This window comes from Manihot esculenta, chromosome 10 (genome assembly GCF_001659605.2).
Source record: "Manihot esculenta cultivar AM560-2 chromosome 10, M.esculenta_v8, whole genome shotgun sequence".
Lineage (NCBI taxonomy): Eukaryota > Viridiplantae > Streptophyta > Magnoliopsida > Malpighiales > Euphorbiaceae > Manihot > Manihot esculenta.
The window spans coordinates 21,253,475-21,258,329 of record NC_035170.2 but is presented as its reverse complement, the minus strand read 5'-3'; the positions used below and the strand labels follow the sequence as shown (position 1 = coordinate 21,258,329).

Sequence of the window (4,855 nt, the reverse complement as noted above, 5' to 3'; positions counted from 1 at the left end):
TTAAAATTATTTTATATTTATCTTCAATCAACAAAAACTAAAATTAAAATTATTTCTTTAATTAAATATTTCTCATTTTAATTCTTTTTCTTAAATTTAATTTTCTTTTTTAAATCGATTTTATTTATTTCTCCACATCCAAAATCTTCCATTTTATTTATTTTTTTTTTTTCATTCAATAGAATTAATTTACTTAGAAATCGATTCTATAAAATCGACTTTACTTACCGTGATCTCAAATTTTATTTTAAAGTACCATTATCACAAGTATTATTTTAAAGTAAATTTCGTGGTTTCGACTTCCATTGCTCAACAGACTACTTACCTGCAAAATGGCAATAAATATCACAAAGTTCAACAAAAGTGACAACTGAAAATTGCAAAATATTTTTATGCAGTTATTTCATTTACATCATGCGTACCAAATATCTTTTTTTTTTTTCCTTTTGAAATCAGACATGCATAGCCTCCATGAATATATCGACAAATTTAATGATCAGTTCAGGAGAATATAAATCGTAATCTATATGTGGGGCTGTTAGTTTATAGATCAAAACAAAAACAAATTTGACAAATGGGCATTTCGTCTAGTGGGAAAGGTCCCAAGTTTGATTCCCCAAAATGCCTCAGTTTGTTTTTTATTTCCAATATTGAGATTAAAATCTGTCCTGAAATCAAATCACATAACCACAAGTTTGTCCTTTCATTGCTCTGTTTCAAATCTGGCCACCCTGTAGTCAAAGGCACACAATTAAACAATGAAACCAAATAGCAATGAGGAAGTGCACCAGCATACATGATCCCTACTATTTGCACAATATCTTTATGCAGTTACTATTCGAAATGCTTTAGCTATTTAGAACATACGTGCCAAATATCTTATTCATTTGACATTCGGCGTGCATAGCCTAAATTAAGACATCAATTCAGCAGTCTGTTCAAGAGAATATAAATCACAAACATATATTTACACACACAAACATGTATACATATGCGACTGAGCACTAAACTATTAATTTTAGAATAAAACAAAACAAATTTTGACAAATGGGCAATTGGTCTAGTGGTAGGATTCTTGCTTTGGGTGCTTAGAGGTCCTGAGTTTGAATTCTTGGTATGATCCCTTTTTTTTTTACTATTCCAATTTACAAGGTTTTAGTGCAAATAAATCTATGGTCAAGTTTAATAGGAAAACAAATATTTTATGTTTTTTAATAGCTCAGATATACTATATATCTTTTTTAACTACGCTAATGAATTTACAATGCAAATCAGCAGCACATGATTTCAATTTTATATTGTGTTTGTGCAGAGAATCAAAGCTCAAGTCAAACAGAAAAACTATAATACAAATTTAAGATTTTAGTTTTCTGACAAGATTCCCTGCAATATTTTTTTTTACCCAAAAAAAATTGTGCATTAGATGTAACGATAACTCAATCAATGAACGTAAATTAAGTGCTCAGTATCAGTAGCATGTACAGACATGTGTCATTCAATCCAAGGGGGGTAAAATAATTTTTTTTTAAAAATCTTGTTCGCCCAAGCCTTAAATGGGAAATGACAATTAAGAATTATTTAAAGAAATAAGAACCATCAATTGGGCATTTGGTCTAGTGGTATGATTCTCGCTTAGGGTGCGAGAGGTCCCGAGTTCAATTCTCGGAATGCCCCCCATATCATGTTCATTTCTTTTTTTTTGCTTCTCAGAATCCTAGCTATGCTATTGAGATGTATTTCACATGATACGCATTCCATATCATGTTCATTTCTTTTTTTGTGCTTCTCAGAATCCTAGCTATGCTATTGAGATGTATTTCACATATACCTGTATCTAGTTCCATTCTTCAAGAACGGACAACTTGCCTGGAAACCTGCACAATGGCAATATATGTCAAGAAGTTCAAATTACAAATAATTTTATGCAGTTATTTCAAATAATTTTACTTATTTAGATCATGCATGCCAAATATCCAATTAATTTGACATTTGACACGCACAGCCTACATGAACATATCAATAAATTCAATGGTAAGTTCAGGAGGATATATATATATATATATACCCAAATATATATATATATGGGTCTGTAGTATTAAATTATTAGTAATGGATTAAAACAAAACAAATTTTGACAAATGGGTATTTGGTCTAGTGGTATGATTCTCGCTTTGGGTGCAAGAGGTCCTGAGCAAACTCAGAATGCCCCACCTTGTTTTTCATTTCAAATGCTAAGATTAAAATTTTTCCTTGTATCTGTCATGGAGTTGCATAACTACAAGTTTTTAGTCCACTTTCCAACTAATAAATTGCTACCAGAAATCAATTAAAAAGCCAGCTATTTTCAACCCTGCCAAATGTTTGTGAAGGTCAGAGAAGGCAACAAGTGAAAACTAGGCATATAAAAATAAAATAAATGTGCTATGCATCATGAAATTTTTGCAACAGGTGGAGCAAGGTAAAAAAAAGAGAAACCACAGATGATATGAGCATACAGATTCGTTGTTAACAAAACCTCTGTGTATCCATAATCCAGATATCTAAACTTGCAATTTTTTCCTAAGAGAATTTTCACCATTACGTTGAGAGGAATAAGGTTGAAGAGTTTATGTTATGGGTAGAGATGCCAAATTTTAAAACTAGTGAACTCACTGCTAGTCCACAATTTATTATTTAGTTTCAATTCAAAGAATAATCAAGGAAAGCCCAATACCAGAAAAAGGAGCATCTGACAGGAAAGATGTCCTAAAAATAAGCAAAAAGCAACAAATAAAATTCAAGTGCTGAATTTGTATGTCAATTTCACTTCTAACCACATAAATAATACTCCAAACTTCCAAACTAACAATAGCAACAGTCTACATAACTAGTATCAATGAATGGGCATTTGGTCTAGTGGTATGATTCTCGCTTTGGGTGCGAGAGGTCTCGAGTTCGATTCTCGGAATGCCCCCATTTTTTTTACCATTTTTGAGCAAGTCAATTCTATCCTAGGTCTAATAGGACAACAAATATTTCATGCTTTTTAATATCTTAGATCTACTAGGTCATTTTATCTTTGCCAATGAATTTACATAGTAAATTAGCAGCACATATGATTTCATTTTATATTGCTTTTTGAGCAAAGGAATCAAAGCCCAAGTCAAACAGAAAATCTTATATATATATAAAATAAGAATTTTAGTTTTCTAACAAGATTCCATGTAATAAAATTTAAAAAATAATAATAATAACAATAATAATAATAAAAGAAACAAAAAGAGAATTAGATATTGGCATCAAGTGGACAAAAGATAACAGCATCACTGATCATAAATCAAGCACTCAGTATCAGTAACATGCATAGAAATGTTTCATTCGATCCAAACAGTAAAAATAAGGCTTTAAAATCTTGTTCTCCAGATCCAAAATAAAATTATGAATTAGCGAAGCAAATAACATCAGCAGCTTGGCATTTGGTTTAGTAGTTTGATCTTGCTTAGATGCAAGAGGTTGCACGTTCCATTCTCAGAATGACCCATTTCCTCCTCTTTTGTTTTTTTCTTTTTTTTTTTCTTGTTTGGATTGTTAGGAATTCCATTTTTTTTATGGTTTATGAAGATGATATTTAGATTAATTAGCAAGCTCAGTCTCATACCTGTATCTAATCCATTCATCAAGGGGAAAAAACAGCAATTTACCTGAACCCTGCAAAATAGTACAAATATTAAAAGCAAGATGGCCAATCAAAGACATGCTGAATTAAAGAATAGAAACACATGCCAATAAACAGGTGGGGCACACATCTTAAGTATAGGATTCAGAATCAACTCCATCCATCAAGGCAAAAGAAACAGAAATTTGCCCAAATATGTTCATTGACAATGACCAATCAAAGTTGTACAAAACTAACGAATAGCAACGTGTACCAAAAAACATGTACACATATTAAGTATGCATAAGGAATGTCCTGAGTTCACTTGGGCATTTGGTCTAGTGGTATGATTCTCACTTAGGGTGCAGGAGATCCGAGTTCAATTATCTGTGAATGCCCACATATCCATTTCTTTTTTTAGCTCCTCAGAATCCGAGCTGTGCTATTCAGATGTATTTTCTTTCAATCAAATTCTTCACCAATGCATCAATAAAAATAATATAAAGATCGCATTCAGACTTTAGACCAAGATTAACAAGCTCAATATGACACCCGCGTCTAGTTCCATTCATGAAATGGCAAAAAAATATCAAGAATAAGTTCACAAACAAAAGTGACAATTCAAAATAGCAAAATATTTTACTGCAGTTATTTTAAATAGCTTTACCTATGCGTGCCAAATATCTAATCAATTTGACATTTGGCATGTACAGTCTACATGAACATGTCAATAAATTCAATGATCAATTCAAGAGAATATTAATCATAAATATATATTGTTGAGATTATTTCTGTATATTGAGATTATTTCTGTAAATAGCATAGATTTGTAGTAATAATTAGGGATATGATTGTGTGATATGATTGGGATATGATTAGGCTATAATTAGGAAATTAATTTATTTTCTTACCTAGTATGTACTCTTGTAAGTAGTATATATACCCCAATTGGCTTGATGGGAATAATCAAGCATTTTCTCTCAAATCTTCTACTCTCTTTTTCTTCTTTTCATCAAAGTTTCATGGTATCAGAGCCAAGAAATTTAGTTCACCTTTGAGTGGCAGACCTGCCACCTTACTTTGGTGACTTTCTGGAAATCAGTTAGTCTCACCACCCAGCCCATTCCCACGCCGGCCTCCGATCTATTTTTCGGCGAAGCACCGCCTTCGGACGCGCCTCCCGCGCCACCCTGCACAGATTGCTTCTGGCCACGCGCCGGC

At 32.2% G+C, this 4,855-nt stretch overlaps 1 long non-coding RNA gene and 2 other non-coding genes across 4 annotated transcripts; 2 read left to right on the top strand and 1 right to left on the bottom strand.

Annotated features, from left to right (window-relative positions):
• Positions 1-500: 500 nt before the first annotated feature.
• LOC110624517 lies at positions 501-4,539 on the bottom strand. Of its 2 annotated transcripts, none has more exons than XR_006352360.1 (3): positions 2,212-4,539; positions 1,829-1,874; positions 501-731 (listed from the first exon to the last, which is right to left on the bottom strand). It is a non-coding gene; the product is annotated as an uncharacterized LOC110624517 (long non-coding RNA). The 2 variants fall into 2 exon arrangements; XR_002489427.2 differs by having other exon boundaries at positions 3,638-4,536.
• TRNAP-AGG lies at positions 1,603-1,674 on the top strand. Its single transcript has one exon. It is a non-coding gene; the product is annotated as a tRNA-Pro (tRNA).
• Positions 2,882-2,953, top strand: TRNAP-UGG. The gene has a single exon. It is a non-coding gene; the product is annotated as a tRNA-Pro (tRNA).
• Positions 4,540-4,855: the final 316 nt, after the last annotated feature.